Source organism: Dermacentor albipictus, chromosome 3, assembly GCF_038994185.2.
Source record: "Dermacentor albipictus isolate Rhodes 1998 colony chromosome 3, USDA_Dalb.pri_finalv2, whole genome shotgun sequence".
In the NCBI taxonomy this organism is placed as follows: Eukaryota; Metazoa; Arthropoda; class Arachnida; order Ixodida; family Ixodidae; genus Dermacentor; species Dermacentor albipictus.
Genome location: NC_091823.1, coordinates 84,119,154 through 84,143,900, shown reverse-complemented (window position 1 = coordinate 84,143,900; position 24,747 = coordinate 84,119,154). Strand labels below are relative to the sequence as shown.

At 47.0% G+C, this 24,747-nt stretch overlaps 1 long non-coding RNA gene across 2 annotated transcripts; it reads left to right on the top strand.

Moving 5' to 3' along the window:
- Positions 1–675: 675 nt before the first annotated feature.
- Positions 676–8,127, top strand: LOC135898894 (uncharacterized). 2 transcript variants are annotated; one of them, XR_011512794.1, is made up of 3 exons: positions 676–802; positions 1,401–1,576; positions 7,816–8,127. It is a non-coding gene; the product is annotated as an uncharacterized lncRNA (long non-coding RNA). The 2 variants fall into 2 exon arrangements; XR_010563445.2 differs by lacking the exon at positions 7,816–8,127 and adding an exon at positions 1,786–2,269.
- The last annotated feature ends 16,620 nt before the right edge of the window (positions 8,128–24,747 follow it).

Genomic DNA, 24,747 nt, shown 5'->3' with positions numbered 1-24,747 from the left:
GGCGTGGAATTCCACGCAGAATAGGAAATTTCATGTCGGGATCCAGGCATTAATGAGGAGTGCGACGAGGAGATACTGGGCCTACCTCAATGGTCCTATCATATCTGCTCTGCCGACACCAGGTTATGTCCCCGCGGCTAGGTACAGAAATGTCTCTATATTGCAAAGTTCTACAATATCCGTGCTAACACCGTCTTTTGAATACCGCCATCTTGGTTTTCCGTGGAATAATAATTGGTGTCCTTCAGGACAACTGGAAGTTTCCTTTACAAAATTGAGATGTCCTATATACAGCCTCTAACCCGCCGCGGTTGCTTAGTGGCTATGGCGTTGGGCCAGTGGGTGGACAGTAGGGTTAGTTTCGGCATTGGCAAAGCGTCTCCATGACACTAATAGCCAAAAAGAAATCCAATAAATTTTGTATAAGTTGCTCTATCTTATTAAACTACATAACAATAAAGTGAAGTGATGTAATTATGTATTGAAATAAAATGTGATTTTGGCTATTCCCGTTTTCGGCGCCCTATATCATTATTTGGTCGCTTCATTTGTTGCGCCAATGTGCGGCGCTGTTGCTCTCATCACTTCGGCTGCCATTTTCTTCGTCTGCTCCTGCCGCTTTCTCTGCACGTGCACGTTTTTTTCGCATGCTCTGCAGTTTAAAGCTTTCTGTGCTTGCGGATGTCTTGGCAATGTAGAAAAAAATGAAGAAAGGATACACGGTTTGCTGCGCGGCTGTGTGATGTGGCAGCTCGGGGAGAAACACAAGGGCGAAATTATTCCGTTTCCCAACGGACCAGAAGTAAGCACGCTTCTCCTACAGTCGTAATGAAGAAGCAATGAGCGCTGTGCTTATCGAAACAGCTATAGGACTAAACGAAGTATCTTCCGCACTTGTTTTGAAGTGAATATCTTTTTTTCGTTTGGCGCGGCGCATTTTCCTGCGGTGGTGTTAGAAACTGAAGCTGCTTGGCCGATTGATGCTATAGCTAACGCGCAGACGGTAATTTCGCTTCGGTAGATGTTAGCGGTTACTCTTCAGTTTTTTCACGAGTAGAAAACTTGCAATTTATATCTGACGAAGTTGTTTGAATGCTTGTTGCAGAATGTGGTTACGCTGGAGGGCATTCCGGGGACCAGTTTTTTGTTACTAGATCACCCACTTTGAAAGGTCATGAACACGGCAGAAGTTAAAAAATAATCACTTACGTAGCAGTCACCGTTCGCGTTTTGAATTATAAGAAGTTCGAGTTACCTATGTGACGACAAAGGTTCGCTTCACTTTTCAACCTTTGCCTAGAAGGGCAGAATTCTTTAGTCGCTTCTTTGTACTCTGAACTTTGGTTCCGCTTTTAAGTATTCTCTAATCATGACCACGTGGTATTTGGCCCATTTTTCAGATGTGACGCATAGCAAAGTGGCGCTAAATGTGGAGTCCTGGCTGGGCTGACATGGGAACAGATGTATGACGGCTACGACCTCTGCTCGGATCACTTCAGGGACGACGCCGACCCTGTCGTGGTCGGCCGTGCCGACTGTTGGAGGGGAAAAGTGGTCCTTAGGATGTGCACTCATGGTTAGTGCTGTGGTTCCAGAGCGTAAATCTTTCGTAATAGGAAGTAGAAGGTGCTATAATAGGTGAAACTGCTACAGCAGTGAGGAAAGAATAGAATAGAGCATAAAAAGCCGGCAGAATTATTGTCCCCGGCCAACTTATTCTTATGTGTCACTTCAAGCGTCATTGTGAAAGCGAAGAGAACATAACCAGTTGCGTACAAATTTCAGTCTTTTACAGAAATTACAGAAATCGACTTCCAAGGAAAAGCTGAAAAGCCTTTGAACCTCGTCACCAAGATCATACACTGGGGCAGTAGTCGAAACATCACCCCACAATCAGCGAGCAATTTGAACAGCCGCACGGGAAAAAGTAAACGCTCGGACACGTTGGCCGTCCCCGGCCTTCTAAATCTGTAGCCCTTGCTGATAGACTTGCCATAACTCGGTGCAACCGCCGAATCATGATTCACAAATCCTTCGCAAAGATATAGGCTTGGCACAAGTGGGAATATTATCGAAGGCTAGAAGGAGTGTGTCCTTTTCATTGAAACTCTTCGAAGACCCTCCTGTTCCAGAACGAGGCCTCCAGAGAAGGCGGCCCCGTACGGTGTGAATCATGTCTCGGTATGCCGAGGTGAGTCCCCGCCTAGCCGCATGCAGCCCAATCGTTGGAAATGTCGTTCTGGAATATACGCGACAAATGCTGCGCGATTATTTGTACACGTCAAGAAGTAAACATAAACATGTGTCTGCGTCTAACTGTTGCTCAGCCCTTCCCAAGTAAAGTTGAACAACCTCGAAGGATTTAATACCCGTTCCGTGGCCGCCGCTGCCGAACGTCGCGCGAGATTTCTCTTTCAGATGCCATATATATATATATATATATATATATATATATATATATATATATATAGAGAGAGAGAGAGAGAGAGAGAGATAACTTTATTTTGATGTGGCACGTAGTGGAATGAATCCAGGTTGTGGGTGGAGACTTCAGTCCAGGGCACCAGCGGCAGCACTTTCGTCTCCAGCGATCAGCTTTCGCTGATCATCCAATGCCCAGCTGGTCAGCACCATCTCCCACTGCTCGTGCGTTGCGTTTCGGTTGGGGAAATTAGTAGGGATTTTTCGGCGGGCCCATGTGGTGTGGTATAGGGTAGCTCGCTTTGTGCAGAAAGAAAACAAATAGGGGTTAGTTAATAAAGGCTGGGGTACATCGCGTGCAAGGACTGCCGCGCCGAGCACCCGTATACGTATGTATGACGTCACCACCCGTGGAGTGTTTCTCGCATATCGAAATCCGAGGCGCGTTTGCATGGAAGCTGCGGCGATATTCATCAACCGCAGCCGCTGCCGTCTCAGAGCGGTCGCGCGGGGGAGCAGGTGATGAAGGAGCAGAAAGTGTGGAGTGAAGAAAAAAAGATAACAGTACGAGCAAAAACGATGCGAAAGGAAAAGATAGTCTGGAATGACAGCGGAGAAAGGTCGGCGCCGCCAGCGCGCGCAGCCCGATGACCTCTTACCTCGCCTCCTCCCTTCTGCCTCTATCTCGCGCTTGGCGGTCGACGCTTCGATTCTTGTCAGACAAAGGCCTCCGGCAATCTGAGAGCCAATTAGCAAGCGAGTACGTATTCGCGCTGGCTTTGTGATCTCGTGTTTGTGTTTGTGCATGCCTGCGTGCGTGCGCGTGCCACCTGACCATGGGGCAGGCCGGCACGATGAAGGCGAAATCGCTGGCTGGATCCCGGTGAACGTACTTGGGCGAAATTAAGCCCGATTTCGACGCGTTCTTGCCGGCGACTGCGTACCAGGTAGCGGCGCGCACTACTGCTCCGCAAAACTTTTGCACTAGTTGTTTGGCGTTGTTACTTATTACTATTCGGTCAAAGAGGACGTGCTCAGCGTAGCCTCCCTGAACCAGTCAGTGCGAGGTATTATCCAACGAGACGGCCTTTAGCTTCAAAGCATATGCGACGCTAAGCGGTGGTCCAGCTTTTCGGCGTGCGCAGCGGTGACTGGAAGATGCGGGCCGCGGTTTCTGCGCACAAATCGAAACCACAATCTTTAGTGTGCATCGGTCCGCACGTGCGTAATAAGCGGGAGATTGCAGAAAACAAGAAAACGCGGTCCGATCATTCCTCGCAGTAAAATGAACGTTATCCGTCCGCAATGTCGCCACGTAGCGTAAATGTAGCTCAGATGCAATCAACACGCGTTGTTAATGCGCCGTTATCTCCTAAATATATATCTGAGAAGTTCTAAGCCCTGTTTTGAAGAACGCTGCTGAGCGCCAGTGGTTCTGAAGGCCAGGCGTATCGAAAAGCCCATTTTCCTTGTTTGAGATTGACTCTTGCGCGGTATAGGACTACATGTAGATTGAGTCGACAAGGAACAGGTGGACCTGTCTGTATACGACTGGCGAGTCCGCAAAGCATGATGAAGCAGCGGTCGCCTTTGGAGGGTTGTAAACAACAACATCCTAGGCGGGTTGATCCCTTCTTTCTCGTATCGCTAGTAAAGCGCCGACAGACGTAGGCGCGCTTGCGACAGAGCACTGAAGTTACAGGATCGGCGCAGTGCGAAATGCTGCTCCGAGTTGGTCGATAGAAACGTTCGTGACGCCAAGAAGGAGCACATGCGTGCATGTGCCGCTCCGCGTGAATTTCGCGGACGATGCCAGGGGATGATGCCTGCAGCCTTATTGGAATGTGCGAGTGCGCTATAGGTGAGATTCGCGCGCTGCACGGTGGATTACGGGCTTCTAAAACAAGCGTACCTCGGTCACGATGCGTGTGCGCGTGTGTGTGCGCGCGTGTGTGTGCTTGTGCGTGTGTTTAACAACAGCAGCCAAACGGATTATTATCAAACGGTCGAAGGCATGCTCAAAGTCGTAACGTGACGTAACTTAGATATCAGAAAAACAGAAAGAAAGACGGAAATTAGTGTATGCGTTTCTCTCAGTGACAGCTTTTCGTGGCATCCCGCCATGTATATACGCCGCCGAGCTCGTAACCGTATATTAACCTGTAATAAATAGCCCCAACTTGTAAAGGTAAACTCGAGTAACGATTACAGCCAACCACGACTGCGCATAATCGATATCATGCCCGAAGCGCCAGACGCTCACGTGCCTACCAAATTTACACCTATGCGCCGTATCATATGCAGCTTTATGAGAGAGACCCACGCTCGACGCCCCTCTCGATCAAAACAAGCCTTTTCCGCCATGCACGCATTTGCTTGTCAGGAGTTCGCGAGCCGACGCTTCTGCTAGCGCATGCGCTTTGTTTGCTCATCTCACGGACGTCATCTGTGAGTGTTCTATTACCGGTCACCCGCGTAGCGCGCCGGCCTATCCTTTCATTCACAGCTCGGTGCATGCCTGTCAGGTCTTCATCGCTCGCCGTGCATGCTGTTCTTGGATAGCGGCCATATACTTCGTATTCTACCGCTCCGCGTTTCTTTCTCTTTCTTTATTGAAGCCAAGCTATAAGCGTATCTGTGATTCATTTGCTGTTCGACCGCGGCCATTATGTGGTTTTTTTTTATCACTTATGCCACCCTTTTTCTCGGTCGCACCGAGTATCGTATAGGGCACATGAACCATTTTGCGAGAAGCTCGTAGGCATTGTTGCATCTTAAGAGCCACCCAGTAGTAACAGCGATCGACACGATGCAAATGGGGGGGGGGCTCTGAAACTATCTGAAACTGAAATCTGGAACTGAAATCTGAAATGAAACTCTGAAACTGAAACTATGTATCGGCCCATATGTCTCGGGCTGCTGCGTTGTCGTGGTCTTGATTTCCATCTTTCCTTTTTCTTTCCGTTCTTCAATAGTGTTTGCAGCCCTTTTCATTATGGCCCGATCGCACACAGCTGTTTGACTTTGTAAATTGCCGCCTCTGACTCAAGCGAGCGCGCGAAATTTCCTGACGCGACAGACGTTCCCCAAAAAGAAGTTGTCACCAAGACAACTATCTCCGAGAGCGCTCGTCGCTCGCCAATCCAAACGTGAAGTAAGAGCTTCGCTTCGCTTATAATTTCGGTGGATTAATGCGTGCTCTGCCAAAAGTCAACCGGCCGCATCATGTCCTTGGCAATGTTTGAAGGTCCCTCGAATGCTTACGCCGTTCCTTACGTCATGAAGAATCTATGAGGGAAGACCAATGCCTACGTCGACGTGACCTGGATTTAACTGAGGAGCGATGCAACGACAGTGAGTATTTATTACGTATGATTTTTTTTTTCTGCTAGCAGTGCCATTTGCAGGGGATGAATTACGCGCTCGATCAGTTGCTCGGCCCGAGTTCCTGGGTAGGATTTCTGTCGACGGTGGCCGCTTTAAAATTTAAAATTATATTGTGGGATTTGACGTGCCGAAACCACGATCTGATTATGAGACATGCCGTAGTGAGGGACTCCAGAACTTTCGATCAACTGGGGTTCCTTAATGTGCACCTAAATCTAAGTACACGGGTGGTTTCGCATTTCGGCCCCATCGAAATCGGCCGCATTTCAATGGGGTTGAAATGTACAAGAACTTCCGCTCTCGCGTACAATAAAAACGCGAACGAGTTAAGGCCAGCTAGAATGCGTTCTTTTACTTTCTCCTTTCGACAATACGTGTAATGTCGGCATGATTTCGGCTTGTACGCGTAGTGTAACTCCTGTGGCATTTTTTTTCGAACTTTGGAGACGGAGAGTGCGCTCTCGAGTTATAACTTGCGAAATGTTTTGCATTGTCGTTTTCTTTTTTTGTTCGCGTTTGATTAGTCCCCAACGGTGCATGTACTCAGCACTGAGCGCATTGTTAAGAACCGCAGTTTGTCGAAATCAATTCAGAGCTCTCCATTGCGGCGTCCTTCGTAGCCCCTGCTTTGCTTTATGACATTGCATTAGGAATCGACCAATCAATCAATTATACGGAAGTGAATGAGGGAGTTCCATTCACCTTGCCTGGCGTTACGGACCAGCGCCTTTCAGAGCCTACTGCCAAGCCTAGCCTGGATGCCAAGCCTGGATGCCTGGTCTTTGTGGCATCGTTGGCAATGACCTCGCTGACGGTGCCGCTTGGCATGGTGCCCGGATAGTGCGAATACCTTAATCAAGAGCGGACGCTGCAAGAAAACTGAGATGACCCAATAGAAACTTCAAAACACCTTAAATGTAAAACACAGACCGATAGTTATAGTGCCAGTGACAGCAAAGTAAATGAACACCATATATATATATATATATATATATATATATATAATATGCTTGCCGGCATCGTATGCTTCAGCATGAACTCTTGATCCCTGCGTAGGATCTGCAGTATACATACGCCCGAAGCCCTAATTACTGTGGTTAGTGAAAAAGAAAAAAAAAGTATTGAAACGACGACACAGTGTGGAGACAGGTTGCATTGTGGTTATGCCACGTGTGCCCCTGGTGCCGGCAAATCAGCCAAGGCTGTTGTGCCTGACGTTGCCCCGGAGCAAAGGATGCTTCGCCGGCAGACATGCGGCTATCACGGGTACTGATCACGCCTCATCGTTCACTCAAGGCATCTCAATCAGCGTTACCGAGTCTTACGGACAGGCAGTCACGTTCCATATCTTCGTCTTTTCGAGCGCCCAGAAATGACAGTTTGCTTCAAGTCAACAACGTCGCCCCTCCTGACCGTCACGAGAGGCCACTGATCGATGACAGGGTCATTGACAGTTGAAATGACAGTTGAGAACTCCTGGGGAAAGCGACGACGGCAAGTTCCCAGTTTGTCACGTGGTTTCCTCGTAAAGTGCAACGTTGGAGACACATGGTGCTTTGGGGAACGGGAGGTGGTGAACGATTCGGCGTTTGTGATTGGCCAGTGAATTCCTTCGAGGAGGGAAACAGGGAAATAAACGACATAAAAAGCGGATCCGGACGGCTTTGAAGGAGGCGCTCGGGCATGCAAATACTCTAGCATGTAAAATTATTTGGTAAAACTTAATCATGTACATATGAATATAAACCTTCCGCTGTTTTCTTAAACGTGGCTCGGGACCTTTCTTTCTCCCGGCACCTGGCATGCCATCACCCATGAAACCTTCGTGGCCGCACGGACCCGAGACTTCACAATAAGGCTCAGTACTGCGGCCACTATGTTTTGGGCCATAGTTCTGTCACCTGTTCGGACTGCGTTCCCAAGTGCGTGGTGGCTGAACAAGCGGCCAATGAGTCTAGACAGTGGCCATCAGCCAACAAGCTGCAGACGGAGCTGTCATCTCTGCAGGCAACGGACCCGCCGGACCTAGCGAGGTCCGTGCTTCCTAGGTGCCCCAAACATGTCCGGTGCGAGCTAGTAAGGCGGCCGACCGTGCACCGCTGAGCAGGAGCGAGGACTGTAGGGCCGCCTACCGTCTGCAGTAAAACCAACCTCGGAGATGCACGGGGACTGCTCGAGCGACGACCATGGAACGGGAGAGCCGGACGCGTATGCTAGTTTGGGACAACCGCTAGGCAGCCGTGACCTGCGACGCGGTGTACGCGTCTTCTCCCCTGTCTCCGCCACCGATGTCGTCGTGCCATCAGCAGCAGAGTAAAGTCACCGCGTCGTGAGAGAGTGGGCTATTTTTTTTCCCTTTTGGCACGTATAGGCCGTGCTTTCCCGTTATTTATCAGCCATGTGCATATAAACGGAAACATATCATATTGATAGAGGCCGCGTTCGTGTATTTTTTCGTTTATCGGATACCTTTTTTTTTTTTTGCTAGAAATAAACTTGTCTTGTTTTCCAACGACTTCTTTTCGTTGCTGTGTCTTTTCCTCGACGCACCGGCACGCGCGACGAATGTCCGCTAAGCACCATCACAATTATGCGATATTTAAGAGGAAGCTTTAGCTCGGGTCCAACTCCGACGCGGCCTATTCAAATACATGTAAAAACGCAAAAACGTTTTTCTGAGATAACCCCTGGACCGATTTTAATGAAATTTGTTGCTTTTGAGAGAGAAAGTTAAATTCTGGTGACTGTTCGAAGCGGAATTTTGAGTTAGGGCTTGAATTTTGTTAAAGAGATTTACAAAAATTCAGAAGTATGAAAAAAATAGAAGCACGAAGTTTACAAACTAATAGCTCTGCATCAAGAACAGATATCGCGGTTCTGTAAACGGCATCCATTATATCATTCAAAGCGGACAAATTTCATATGTCATTTTACGTCTTACGTGAGTTTGTAACGTTGTTTACGAGGGTTCTGCAAAAGTTGTAATTACATATTAATAAATTGTTTTAGGTCCATGTATAGGATGTCAAATTTGTCCGCTTTAGATGTGCTATTAGGTACAATCCACAGAATTCCTATATCACCTATTCTTCCTGAGTTACAGAGTTGTAAACTTGATAGTTTCGTTTTCTGAAAATTTGCGATTTTTGCCAATTTTTAATGAAAAATTGACGACCTAAATCGAAAATTCGAAACCAACAGTCACTAGATTTTAAGCTTTTCTTTTAAATGCAACAAACCCTGTCAAATTTGATGCTGTGGTTGCCAAGAAAAACGAATTCTCCTTTTACGTGTATTTAGATAGGAGCACACGAGCTAAAGCTTCCTCTTAAGGCAAATACTCTCAATTAGTGCGTTTTACTGCAAACCTGAAGTGCGGCCCGCTGAAACGTTAATGGCTTTCCTGCGCGATACGGGCCTCTGCGAGACTCTGTGAACAGCTCTCGGTTTAGTGCATTTTGCACGCGCGAATGTGTTGGCGCGTGTGTGCGCTTCATTTTTATCGCCCTTCCTTTCTTTCATTCCTCACCATCTTATGGGGTAGCGAGGCAGGAGGTCTTTCGCTACACATATATTAACGTCTCCAGCTATTATTAAATTCCTCTCTCGCTCTTTGTCTCCCTCCCTTTACTGCTAGCGGATGTTGGCGTTTTCCTTACGCGGAGGGAGAAAAAGTGAGAAACAATTCAAAAAGGGAGAAGCATAGAGTTAAAAATTTCGGTGCTACAGTACGGCTGTATACACGCGTAAATCTACTGTTGTTCATTACAGGACAGCAAGCGGCTTCTGGATTGCGAAAACAAGTTTTACGCGGGAAATGCGAGCGTTTCGGGCTCCATAGGAAGAGAGAAGGATGGAGAGAAGCCTATTTCGGGTCTGCTCTACATTTGAATATAGCCAACCATGACGTCCGTGCAGTTGGAGCCGAGCGCGCAAATTAAGGACATTGCAATTACATGTAATGATAAAAACGAAAGAATAATTATATGCTATAGCGAACTTCCTGGTTTTTCAGTGAGCTAACGTCATTCTCTGCACGGAGCCTGTTATCATGGTCGCTCGTCTTTCGGGATGCAGTACTTGGCAAACGCGCAACCACTAGCTGACGTCAGTTTTACAATGCAAGCCTCCAAGCATTTCCTTTTTTTTTTTTGCTTTCAGTTTGCAGCAGCCCCGTCGCTTCGAAGCGTTATATGCGAACGTTCTGCTTAGAGTCATCGCACAAAGACGTAAAAAAAAAGAAGTACGGGCGCTGTGATAGAAACACTGCCGCATTTTCTGCATCACAGACTGCTCAATTTACATGCTTTAGTGGTTCAATTTCAATGAGCACTGTTCACTACCGTCACGCGCAAACCATGCGGTATTGCGGTGTTGTTAGTGGGACCGTTCGGCCTAATTGCGGTGACCATTTGTAACAAATCCAGAAAGAATAAGATCGTATGCATGAGGTATCGGCCAAGTTCACTAATTTCGGCAAGAGCCCATCATGGGATTCTTGACTAGAGCACACACAATGGCACACCTTGGAAACACACCGGCAAACTCATTTATTTTAAAACACTTGCTGACACTGAGGGCTAAATCAAAAACACTTCTAGAGCAAAACACAGTGTATTAAACGAACAGTAGTGCCAACCAATGAGGGAAGGAAGTCCCACAGTGACGCTGTCTGCCACCTATGCACACATGACGTGACGTGTTAAATTTGACCGGGTTCCATCACGCGAGCCGGGCTTAGTCAACCTCGGCGCCGCCGGGTAACTTAGCTTCGCTTCCAAAGATGCACTATTTCACCTTCACCCTTCACTCCGTGTTCACTCTTCACTCTCCAATTTCCCCTCTTCGTTCACTTGCAGACGGACATTGAAATACTCTTGCGATCGGCGTTCGACGCAAAATGTCCGCAGACACGTTCGCAAGAATACCTCTCAAGAGACCAGCCGTTCTCAGGGTGTATGAATTCTCAGTCATCGTATGTTTTGCTTTGTATATTTTCACCAGCAGCAACAGGAGGAGGAGGAGGAGGAGGAGGAGGAGGAGGAGGAAGGTAAGAGACAAGGCAGTGATGTTGACCAGAAATTTCTCTGGTTGGCAACCTTACTCCGTGGGACGGGAAAGAGAGAGTGCGTACATGACAAACAGCCCTATACAGCGTCGTAGGGTCGCATGACAGAGTAGTGCTTGAAAACGCTGTCCCTGTCGCTGCGTTTTCTATAAACCTCAAAATGCGTAGGTACGCCCGTTTACATCACTTCAGCAAAACCCCACCATATACGACGTCCCTTTTGCTTTAAGCCGTGTTGCGCGTGCCCTAAATGAAAAGGCCGCCTGCTGTTGCTGCTGGAAATGGTATCGCTTACTTCCTTGATTACGCCTCGCGCAACGAGCAAAAACATCATTGTTGGCTGAGGTGAAAATTAAGCAACACTAGTAGGTGGTGCTCTCTTGCTTTCATGCCGTGCGTCAGGCGTCAAAAGCAAACGGCTCTCCCATTGGCTGCCTCGAAAGCCTCAAAAGCAACTCGCCGTCTTGCACACACAAAAAAAGAAACAGTGCGGAGTTTTGTATTCACAGACTGCAACCCAAAGGTTCATGTAAAGCGCTGCGATCGCAAATTTTAATAACATTATTTGCTTCTTGGTAAGGGAGTTATGTTTTTCTTTTTTTTTCCCTCGGGTTGGGCGTGCATTTTAGCAAGCTCCCGGTGAATGCTCCCAGGAAAGAGCGCATACGTGCCTCGTTCTTCCCCGTAAGGTCCGCTGTCGTGCGCCGCGGCATTGCTTGTGACGTCAATGATATTAAAATGAGCGGTCTATATTCTATCCGGCCCTTTTATTTCTCGTGGTTCTTTTCTTATTCATACGCCAGGGCGCCTAGCAAAACCAACAGCTTAAGAGGATTCGCCATGATGGCAGGGGCTACTTGAAAACGTCGCCTATGGAGAAAGAGATAAAAATAGAACTTGTCCGAAGCCCCACTGGTTGGGCTTCGGTTTCTCCCATTCTCAAATTGAGCAGTCGTTCACTCTTTCTATTTTCTCACTCCCTCTCTTTCTCTATTCGTTGCAGAAATACGGGTGGCAAATAATTGCAGCAAGATTTGTGTATTTATGACTCACGAGGGTGTTATCTTTAGCCGCTGACAAAAGGGGGGCCCACAGATCTATTATATTCAACGATACATCGACTCCCATTTCTCGAAAACGTTTATGAAGAACAATAATAGTCCCAATGTTCTGCACGAGATTGTATACGCATGCGCACGTGGAAACAAGTTGGTGGGGGCAGTGCGGATGGGTGTTCTATATTCCGCCACCAACATACATCATACATACATACACCAGTTTGACAGTGCCGATAAGAACGGCAATTGTTGTCGTCAGTATAACAGAAACCACGGGCAGGAAATGCAAACTCATATCCAATTCGCCAAATCGCACCAGTACCTGGACTTGGGGTGACGATGATTGGGCGAAACGGTGCGTCTGTGCCCCGGTGCGATTTGCCGAATTCGCCTTCACTTTCGAGCGTTCACCTACTTTCTCAGCAAAAAGAAAAAAAGAAACGAAACTGTGTACATAAGTACAATTTGCTAAGAAACCTTCGTAACAGCCTCCAGCATTCGTGTGACCCCTCGCACTGCATTGTGGGACAATTTAAACGAAACAAAGGATGTAGAAGGAAAGAACGCGACAAGCAGTGAACGTCGCCTGAATTCCTACCGGGCGGAAAGGCGAGCCGTCGACACCGCGGGTTTAATGAAACCGCATACCTGTCTAAAGAGATCAGTGTTTGGATTGCGTATAGCGCCGGAAGCATTGATGGAGATATACTTCGCTAAAACTCGAAGTTGTCCCGGTCAACGCTTAGGGCTGAGCTCACGCTTGCTTCCCTCTACTGCGCGCGGTCACTGTACGCGGCGAAGTCACTGGGGCCTCGCTCGTGCGTTCGCGCGATGTTGCCTCGGTAGCCCGCGAAAATCTCTCAGTGTCGATGGTGAGGTTTACTCCATGTCGAGCTTACCTCTCTTCTATTTGATGCACACGACGCTACCATTCTGAAGTGACTTTCCGGCCGGCTTCTTCTGCGCGTAGTTCGTATACTACGCGACGGAGCCTTTGCCAAAAGGGCGTTTTTTTTCTCGCTTTGGACGTTTCGTATTCGGCGCGGCGACTCCACAACGTCTTCGTTTTCTCTTCTTATGTATCTAATTTTAGATGCTTTTAAGAGGGCGGGCATCTGACCGCTGACGTACGGACGTCAACAACGTGATAGCTTTGTGTTTTGAGTGCAGGACAGGACCTCGTAACAGCAATCAACAGTTAATAAATTAATTACTTATCAGTTCAGTCTTAATCTCGTTGCACGAAGATTCCACCAAGTAAGTGCAACTTATCTGAAAAAAAAAAAAACTTCCACTTACTAAGGGATGCTTATGTGGAACGAATGTCCTTGAGCCTCAGCTCTTCCTTCGCTGATGCTTCTTGCCACTACTAGAACTGTATGCAGGCTCCACTAAGTAAGTGGTACATATGTGCAAAAATGAACAACTTTCTATATGAAACCTGTGTGGCACGAAATAAAATGTGTATGGCAAGAATGTGCCACACTTATGTGGTGCGAGATAAAGAGAGTACGTTAAGAATGTACCACTTACTTTATGGAACCCATGTGGCACGAGATTAAACGTTTATGGCGCCTAGAATCTTGACGACGGATAGTCTGCCTTAGACCTTGCCTCCTGCGTGCGCGGTGATATAAAGTGGCAAATGTTTTGCAGCGAAGAGTAATTAGATGATGTCTATTTCTTTTAAACTCGGGAACACCACTATGCGCACGCTACCAGCCTCACCGTTCTAAATATGTCTACCTTATCCGGGAATCGAACCTCGGTCCGCCGCGCGGAAGAAACCATGGTGCCAGGGCCCGATGAAAGAAGTGCAACTATACGGAGGACGCTAATTACAGATAAATGTGTGCGCACTGTAAGCATATAACAAATGAAATTACCTTAACCTATAATGTTCAGCACCTGCAAGAACGCGACCAATTCTATGATACATCTACATAGTTTTTAACAATCTCCGAGGAAGCTGACTTCCGTATCCGTTGTTCTGGAGCGAACGTGGGCAAAAGTCGGCGTTATCGAAGTGACGATAGGTTATCTCTTTTTCTTCCCGTGAGAAACGCTCGCATTCATATGGAATTTTTCCGTGGAATAAACCGCAGTTCCATTTTCTATCGTGTAAGCTGTACTTGCTTGTTCGCTCATCGACAGACAAACATCACTTTGTCTTTGGAATTCCATAAGTTAAAGATTCACAGTGCGAAGGGCCGAGACGTCCGATATGAATACATGCTCACTGTGGTCTGAGTCATGCGATATGTAAATTACCCCCTTCGCGTTTCTACAGAGATACTTATATCGAAGAGCGCGTGTGAGACTACTCTTTGTTGAGTGTGAGATAGCCCAGCAACACGAGGAGATACTTAAAGGGATGGGCGGGGGGAGAGAAGGGAGAGCCTTACTTTCGTTTGCTGATCTAGAATTTCTCTCAATGAAGTGCACTTGAAGAAGGCTCTCTTTCTTTTTTGGCTTTGTCTTGTTACTATTATTTATTTCTAACCCCGATAATGACACACTGAAGGCCCAATGGCCTTATATAGCGTTTCCCAAGGCTTTTATTGAGTTGAACCGATAAAAAAGCAGCAGCGGAAGGATAAATATGTTACGCCATCAATGCAGATGCTCACTAAATCAACCAATTAGGTAATAATTAATCAATTAATTGATTAATTATTAATTAGCTAATTTATACCACTTCAACATATAGAGAACTTTACATTTAAGCTTCTCACACATACAGAGTTCAGTGATATGAAATTATTTACATTTTTTGCGACAGTCAAAGTACTATGTGACAGCTAAAACAGAAATAAGTTTGCAGACATCCGCCGAGCAAGCACTTCAAGGGGTAGGACATTATGCTGCCCAAACAAGACCGCAGGTTGTAGCCCCGGGGACAGCGGCTTCACTGTAGCAGAAAGGGAGAGAAAAAAAAAAAAGAAACGACGCGAATTCGGGGGCCAAGCCACCACAAAAAATCCCATTAAACTCATATTTTTTCCCGTCCAAAACTGACGCAACCGGATTGACTGCTTATTTTCCTCAAGTGGCACACGCATCGTCGCGTAAACTCGAAACGCCACGGATAGGGATACAGGCGATCCAAACAACACAGCTATGGTTGAGATCGACTGCTTAGTTCTTTTAACTGAGCACGCATGGCCATACAAAACCGAACGCTCGTTGAAAAGGTAAATGTGAGCGGTCCCATTGCCAACAGGACCTCTAAACATTTCTTGAAAGCTCTGGCATCGTTCAGCTTACGCGATAAAGCTCTGTGAGCACAAGCACGAATCAGTTATGATTATACGATCCATCCACATGCTCTCCACAAGCCGCAGGAAATCTATTCCGCTTCTGACCAAGCAAAGTCAGTTTTTTTCTGACCCCCTTCCCCCCCCCCCGCCATCCTCAGCGCGCGCACGCGCACGTGGTTTATGGCTTTAGCATAGAGGAAAGAAACAAAATAGGAGATGCCCTGACGTCAAGTTTTTGAAGCCAGAAATGCAGCCATGTTGGTGTGCCATCTTCCTTTGCGCCTCCAATCAGCTCGCTGGAGCAGATAGGCGCGAGCTTTTAACTTGCATTACTACGAGTCGCCGGAAGTGTGGGTGGCTGACACGCCTCAGAACAAAGCCTAAGAAACTTCTGTAACAGTTTTAGTGAAACAGACGCGCTCCTGTGCTTTTCCGTGACACGTTGAAGAAGACGACGAGGACCCGCGCAGTGATTACTTGAGTGTGAATGCTGCTGGCTTGACACTCACACTCATCTTCAAACACAACTTCCAAGCTTACACACCACACTCCAAAGTCAGCTCGTCTCGCGAACAGGATGTGCTGCAAGAAAGACACGGGCCGAATAAACTTATCTCACTTTTCGGAGGCCTAGAGCAGCAGCGAGAGCTCCAGGAGCGCGGTTGCTATAGTAACGTTGACGTTTTGGGTACCAGTCCCAGTGCTCCTTTGCGAAAAACAGCACGTGACTTCCGTCACACCTTCTCCAACAGTACATGCCAGCCTGGACCTCTCCAACGCTTTCCTTCCTCCATGGGGTTTACAGTTCGTAGCCCAGCTGTGGCTTTCGCGGACGCTTTCTACACCACACAGACGCTACACAAATCAGAATGCTGCTCTACACAATGTTGTCACTGTGGTGCGCGATGTGACCTCGCAGTAGCGTAAAATCGTACGAGTGAGCCGCATAATGAGGTCTTTCGCGCAAAACTGAAACAGCGAAATGACTGTATACGCATTCTTTCACGTGAAAGGAGGATGTACTACTGCCCCGCGTCACGTAATTAGCGACGCAACGGCGAACTATGCGGCCAAAAAGACAGCCGAGGTATGTAGAGTAGAGAACTCTGCGACTTCCTACGCACGCGACCTGTTTGATAATCCGCTAGACGTATACCAGAGGTACACTGTGCGTCAGACGTTGCGCAGACGCGACTTTCTTTATTCGACCGGGCTGTGTACGCAAGCAGTGTAATTGGCCGGCGAAAACATGCGACTGTTGTCGCAGTTGTTCGCGTGGGTGCACGTATAGCTCGTATTACGGGTTCAGAGTTTCGTGCTTTATGATTTTTCTAGAGAGAAATGCAAGGCCAAAATCATTAAACCGCCTTGGTCCAATAGAAATACTTGTTCATGGACTCCTTTGCTTTATATATATATATATATATATATATATATATATATATATATATATATATATATATATATATATATATATATATATAATGTGTGTGTGCAAATGTAGATGTCTGTCAGGCAATGGGCTTTTAGCCTCCTGCCTGAAATTGTGATGAACTTGTATGGTGGTGTATGTGAAAGTGAAAGCTCAATAAACCCAATTCGAGAACAAAGGTCACAAGAAGTAAAGTACTATTGACGTGCGAAAGTGTTTCACGTTTATGATGCTCTAAAACCAGTCGAGTGTAGTAGCAATTTAGGTTTGAAACGAGGTTCATGATTTTCTGAGGTTCATGATAAATTAGTTTCGAGCAGGTCCTAATACTGGAAGACGCAGCGACATCAGACGCTAATGGAATTAATTTTTATGCAGTTCAATGTACCGCCCATCGTTCCTGCACAAGGCGTAACCATCATAATGGAAGCTCAAGCAGTCACTGTAGCGTCACAATTTCATCTGGCAGCCTTATTACAATATCGTTTGTCTTGTGTTCCGTTCAGTTATAAATGGAAGAGGAGGAGGAAGCATGAATAGACGGAAAGACAGGAAGGTTAGCCAATTCTCATACCAGCTGGCAACCTTGTGCTGAAGAAAGGGGTAAGCGGAATAAAAGGTAAGCGGGTAAGAAAGGGGTAAGCGGAATAAAGGTAAAAGAAAAGGGTTGTTACCAAAATGGAAAAAGCAAAAAAACAAGCCTACAAAAAGCCACATTACTGCTCTTCAATGGGAAACACAGTGGACGCTTTCACATTTACACGGATGATTCAGTTTCGTCGGCAAGCTTTGCGGGAGCAGTGCTTATTCCCGCGAAGTACATTGCCATAAAATTCAAGATATCGACTCGCATCATCGCATCATCGACGGCTGCAGAACTCACCGCCCTCCGTGCTGCTCTAGAATTCGTAATTGAAGAACCTTCACAGACATGGTCAATTTTCTCTTAATCCAAGGTCGCTCTCCAGTGCATTATGTCGCCATTTCGTCACGGACCGAATGAACAGTTAGTCGCTGACTTAAGACTTCTTCATCACCAAGCAACAGAGAAAAACCATAACATAGTTTATCAGTGGATACCGGGCTATTGCGGTATCTACGGAGACCACCGTGCAGATGAGGCCGCCCGATCTGCTCATGATGGCCTCCACTGTGTAGCTATACCGTTATCCAGAACAGACGCAATTACAGGGCTTCGTTCGCTCGCACGTGAACTTACACTTGCACAGTGGAAGTTGACAGAATTTACCAACGCTCGTCTCCACAACTTGGATCCGAATCTACGGCTACGTCTTCCGTCAGGACTATCTATAGCAGATGAGCCGCTTCTGTGTCGCTTGTGGCTTGGCGTGGCCTTCAAGGATGCGTATTATTTCGGATCGGAATGGTCAACAGCCCCACATGCCGTAACTGTAGGTGCGAGGAAACAATCGTCCACCTTCTCTGTGAGCGTCCCCGCTTCAGCGTGCCCAGGAAAGAACTTTCAAGAGTGCTAGAGTCTTGACAAACTCCCTTTGTCGGAGGAAATGGTCCAGGGACACTGGCCGAGACCGTCCTCAGCACAGAAGGCTTTGAAACCGTTGTCGCGCTGCTTGCAGAGTACTGGTCTTAGAGACAGACTTTAAGCAGTGCCGCATTCTCCATTCCTTTTTTTTTTCCGGTTATGAATGGGTTGTTGTGAAGAGATGGGGGTAGTATATACCAGGGTGCATCATTTCTCTTTATAATGTAGGAAAAAAAAGTACGATTAACAGATAAAATACACGGAAGTGATAATAAAGATAAGGCTGCGGCAAGGCAATATCTAAGTGCTGTATACTTGTTTGGAAATGCGGTATGCACTCGTCGGTTCTTAACATTGCATAAAGCGTTCTCCATGTACTAATAAGGATGGAATATGCAAAACATGCAGAGTCCTTATAAGCAAAGGCTCTTACATTGGAAGCTCTTACGTTTTCGCGAGAGAAAATACCAGTAAATCCTGATGCTGCCCGTATTCTTAGCAAAGGCCGCCGGCCAATTGAAAAAAAAGATCACTTACGAACAAAATGTGTAAACACTCAGGCGCCACCATGCCTTCTCCTTCTAGGTAGCGCCCGACTTTAAGCTCTTTTCCTTATTTTGAGGACATTGACTCGCTCGAAAAGCTAGCGTGTCGAATTCAATTTTACATATAAATGCCACGTTTGCCTTTTTCACGCCTCCTTTTTCTTTCGCGTTTTGCCTTACCCTAGCTCTCTCTTTATCCCTCAGGGTCTTTCGATTCCTCATCCCATTGTCCGTGCTGAGTGGAACGTATGCATCTATACGGAAGCCGGCAGAAATATCAGCATTTCGTTAAAGGTTTTCATCTCTCTATTTCTCCAAGAAGAAAACATGGTTGTTAAAGGTAATAGAAAGAACTTGCTGAGAAGGCAACAGCCATGCGTAAAGGAACCTATGTCAGCATAAAGCTAAACTAATTGAAGTGCGCAGCTCAAGTAGTGAACTCGGATCATAAATAATTTCAGGCAGAGAGAAAAGGTTTTGGAAAACTACTATAATGCCGTTCCTTGCTCTTTTTTCTTTTCTTTAACTAAGGAAATTGAAGATAGCACAAGTGCTCCTTTCTCTAAAACACAAAGGCGAGGGGGAAATGCGTATAAGCGGAACGCTTAAGCGCAGTCAAAGGTGCTTCGCAGCTTCGAGTATCATTTCTCCTTAGTTTGAGAACTGGCGTGGCGGAAAATGCGTAGTCTATTGATTGGCTTAATAACAGAAATGGCGCAGAAGGACACGATCAGTCCGCATCTATTAAAATAACAAATATTTGAAGCTGGTGTACGCTGTCATAATCTTGCGGGCGAGCCTTAATATATGTTACGGGACGCTTCCTTTTATTCCAGGAAAACAAGGACGCCGTCGAGCGGCCGACGGGAACGCCTTTGTGTTCGGCCTACAGGTTCTTCGAAAGGACTGCGAATTGTGCGAGTTGAACGGCATACATTCACCCCATCCTGAAAATTAATGCCGTTCGCCTTTCCAAATTTGCAATCGTTACCTGCATTCGTTTGTGCGCGAGCTGGTCACTATAAAAACGTTCTTCAAGCCACGTGACGCTTCGAAGTTCCGGATACTGGTGGTCCACTGTCCATTTCTGAAGCTTTTCTGCACCGCGAGAGCTGCTCCGCAACCCCGTTGAAGATCGAAAACTATGCACTGTGAGTCCTGAAGTGAGTGAAGAAGCGTAAATAATTTATATTCCAAAAAAAAAAAGCCAATCCTGTTTGCGTTGTATGTCGCTGTCAATATATTAACGAACTCGCGCCTGATTGAATTGTCAGTGTTCGCCAAATGGCGAAGTCATGCTCACTGTATCCTACTTGCTTCTAACGAGGAAATTCGCATCATAGACAGGCGTATGAGGGCTACATCGCCTCGTTCGTCAATTCAGACGTTGACGTTTGCAGACGCCGTACTTAGCATATTGTTAGTACCGTACAACAGCGAACGGCTATGACGCAAAGGCATCAACCACACTTTGTGGTTGAACCTTCTCGAATTCGCCTGATTCTCGCCATAGTGTACGTGTGTGCCCCCGAGCTTCCTTATAAGCAGTGGTTTGAACATATGTGCCAGGGGTATTGGATTAGGCCGGGAGTGCTACTTCTTTTAACTCCGTGGCTCCCAATATGGTTATTAAAGCACTGTTGGGAGTCGCCAAAACTTGCTTCGCAGTGCTAAAGATGTTATTTCTGAAAAAAAAAAGAAAAACAAACCAAAAGTCTCTCCATAGTTTCAGGAGTTCTAGTGAACGGAAGGTTAGGGTGGGCTCAGTGGCCAGTATTTGGGCGGAAAATGACGTCAACTGTGAATTGACGCATACGTACACGTCCGGGCCACTCGTACCACGGTCGCATTCATCTGCATTAACACGAGGCACAGTACACAGCCGCACGACCTCAGTACGCGGTGAAGGAAAGACACGCAACCCGTAAACGATGCAGATGAAGCTGGCTGACGCCGCGGACATGCCGTGTAATATTCTCCGCACGCGTCCGAATCGCACCTCGTGGTGCTTGTTGAGGGGAACGCATGCGCAGCGACCTCGCATTTGTCGCACGTGTCGCCTGTCGCTTTACCGGATGCGACGCTTCTTCGCGAAAGCAAAACAAAGGAAGTGCGGTCTTCCTCGTAAGGGTGTTTGCACCCGCACGCGTCGGCACCTGCATTCGTTGAACGTAACGATATGACACAGCTGTCGCTATGTGGCCCTGGATGGATTCGTGATGCAGCGAGGCTGTCCTCGACCTTGCGGACCTCGCGATGTGGCGGCTGCAGGCAGTCCGAGTGGTACGACTTCTGCGAGCTGATGAATATCGCGATGGCGATGCACGCAAAAGCTTATTGGTGGCTTGTTGAACTGAATTAATTTGCCGTCAATGTTGCGGGAAACCAGGAAAAAAAACCTAATCTGGCCACCCTACACACACATCGGCATAACAGTAGTTGTAACAAGAATATATATATATATATATATATATATATATATATATATATATATATATATATATATATATATATATATATATATATACGTGTACAAACGACATTTCCGATAAACAGCAAATCAAATAAACAATCAGCAAGATTTCGGACAAACGTGAAAGAGCTTATGGTAAAGTCGTTATTCCCAGTAACACTCTCCATAATCTCTTGAATGAAATTTGTGAGATGTGAAAGGGCTGTTCTCTGTAAATTACATTTAATAATGTGGGCTACTTTCAAGTCGGCGTCCGAACATCCCCTCCCGCTCCCTTACAATGCTATCATGTAGACACTCGGTATTTCCAGGTTTCATTTTTTTTTTCATATCCCGTGAGTGTGATTTTTCTTTCCTCTTCTTTTCCACCCTCAGAAAAATGTGTACAGGGAAGTTTCCAATATGAAAGGTGCAGCCCGCATCATAACGGAGACTACCCTTCGTAGTACCTCGTATACAATACTCTCCTTGTAGGGTAGCTAACCGCACTGCTTGAATGGCGCAAGACGACTCACCGCGACTGGTCCCCACACAACTCATGAAAAAGGTTTGGGTCAACTGACTCCCGTAAACGCCGTCGCATGGAGCCCTCTCCATGCCATCTGGTGCACTACGAATCGACGCCATGTATCGACGCAAACTGCGACTATAGTAAGATGCCGAAAGGCAAGGCAGTACTGTGCCGTGTTAAAATCGCATTCCTCTGGATGTCGCCAATACGAACTGCTATACTTGTTCAAGCTGCAACAGGCACGTTCACCGCTGCGCAATGTGAGCGATGTATTACTTGCGTCGTGTTTTACGCGTCTGTATGCGCTTTGCGGCCTGAATGACCTATTCTGAAAACTGCAGCATCCTTTGAACTTAACTGGCAGCTTTTTTTAACGCTCACTGTAGGTGCTCTGGTTCGTCTTTCTCCGGGATAATAGCGTCGACCAGACACTCTGGCTACTTTCCCCTCACTCAGTGTACGGTAGCAAACCATTTAACCTCTCTGTCTTTTCTATACTTTCTCTCTCTATCTCTCTAGTTGCTTTTTACGGTGCTTGCACGCTTATGTTGTGTATATGCGTACATATTCGAATGAGATATAAATGCTCTCTAAGTGATCCTGGAGAAGCATAGCACGCTTCTCAGGTGGATGTGATAGAAAATGAAATGACGCACAGTTCGCAACAGATATATGCAAAGTACACAACACTCAGCAGCAGCAGCAGCAAATGACTTTATTGTGGTCCTGAGGAGCTAAGCGGGGGCCTGCAGGTCCCTACCCAGCCGCTGGCTAGTCCCATGTCGGAACAGAGAGGCCATGCCTCTCCGCTCGTTCACGGGCCCTCTGGACAGCCAGGAGCTGGACGTCCTGTCTCGGGTCTGTGATGGCCTTCGTCCACTCTTCTTCTGTATTAAAATCCTGTAACACAGGGCACTGCCAGAGCATGTGGTTTAGTGAGCTAAATTCAGTGCCGCAATCTGGGCAGAGTGGATCGATGTCTGGGTGGAGCTTGTTCAAAAAGCCCCTAGAGGGGTAGGACCCCGTCTGGAGCATGCGAAGCGTGCTAGCTTGTGGCCTGTTGAGCTTATGATGGGGGAAAGGAAAACTCTGCCTATTCCCTCTGTAATGAGAGGTGATTTCCTGAAAGGTAACCAGTGGATCACTGTGGACGAGCTCTCCCGAACTCACCCGAGACACCATCCCGTCGCGGCATACGAAACCTCGCGCACGGTCGTGGGCTATCTCATTGGGGTTCAGGTGACCCGGTAATACGTCTGGTCCCATGTGAGCTGGGAACCAGACTATGTGGTGAACAGTGTCAGAGGGGTGTTTGCCGTTTAGAATCCTGGCTGCTTCTTTGGCTATCAATCCCGATGCGAATGCTCTAACAGCTGCTCGGGAGTCCGTGTACACCGTAGTGCGTTTTGAGTCAAGTAATGCGAGAGCTATAGCAGCCTGTTCCGCCACATCGACCGAGGAGGTTTTCAGCGAGGCTGCCGAGAGGAGTTCTCCCCTGTCGTTGACTACGGCTACGGAGAACTTGTTGGCACTGGCGTGTCGCGCCGCGTCAACAAAGGTCTCCGTTCCGGATATGTTCTTTAAGAAAGCTCTAGCCCTCGCTAACCTTCGACCTTTATTGTGTTGGGGGTGGACATTTCTTGGAAAAGGGTCTACAATAAAGGAGTTCCTTGTCTGAATATCAAGTTGCGTGATATTTTCCTGATTGAAGCTAGGACGGAGGCCGGCCGCATCCAGAAGTCTTCTGCCTGCTTTGGAGTTTGATAATCTAATAACTTGTGCTGATCTTTGTGCTTCTATTAATTCCGAAGTTGTGTTGTGTACTCCCAATGTCATGAGTTTATCTGTGCTAGCCGTGATTGGCACGCCGATCACCTTTTTGATACTTTTGCGCATAAGCGTGTCTAATTTATCCATTTCTGTTTTCGTCCAATTGAGGGCTGCGACTATGTAAATGACATGGCTGATGAGGAAAGCATGGTGAGCCCTAAGGAGTATATCCTCGCCTATGCCACCTTTCTTGTTGGACACTCTCATGATTAATCTAATAATGTTTTCAGTTTTCGTGGTGAGTTGGGCTATAGTCTTAGCGTTGCATCCCTTTGAGTTTATTGAAAGCCCTAGTATTTTGATAGAGTCTACTCTCGGGATGGTGTGCCCATCTCTGGTACGAACGCTAATTGGCACCTGATCGAGTGGGGTGAGTCCCCTAGCACCTCGTCTAGCCCGTCTGTACAGCAGGAGTTCCGACTTTCCAGGCGAGAGTGCCAGTCCCGTACCTTTCAAGAAAGACTCTGTAACATCCAGAGCCTCCTGTAGAGCTTGTTCGACCGTAGCCTCCGATCCTCCAGGACACCAGATTGTAATATCGTCAGCATATAATGCATGACCTACGTAAGGAATTGCTGCAAGGCTTTCCGACAACTTGCGCATTGCTATATTAAACAGAAGGGGTGAGATAACTGCCCCTTGAGGAGTACCCCTGTTTCCGAGTGTGAAGTATTCCGAGACTGATTGCCTCAACTTTATGGCCGCCGTCCTGCTCTTGAGGAAGGATGCAACGAAGGAGAAGAATTTAACTCCTAAGTTCAAGGCCGATATCTCCTGAAGGATATAGTCATGTGCAATTGTATCGAATGCCTTGGATAGATCCAGTGCGAGGACGCCTTTTACATCTTTGCTTTGAGAGTCGATTATCTGTGTTTTGAGTAGGAGCATGACATCCTGCGTTGAAAGCAAGGGCCTGAAACCAACCATATTGTACGGGAATAGTTCGTTGCACTCAATATGTCTCGATATCCTGTTATGCACTGCATGTTCCGCTACTTTGCTAATGCAAGAAGTAAGGGAGATAGGACGGAGGTTCTCCAAGCTGGGTGATTTACCTGGCTTGGGGATTAAGACCACTGTGGCCTTCTTCCAACTCTCCGGTACAACGCCTTCCTCCCATACCTCATTTATCTCCTTCACTAAAGCTTGAATTGCTTTGTCGTCCAAATTTCTTAAGAGCCGGTTTGTAACTCCGTCGGGGCCTGGGGCAGACCTTCCGTTTAAATTGTGCAGCACTTCCCTGATCTCAGCTTCCGAG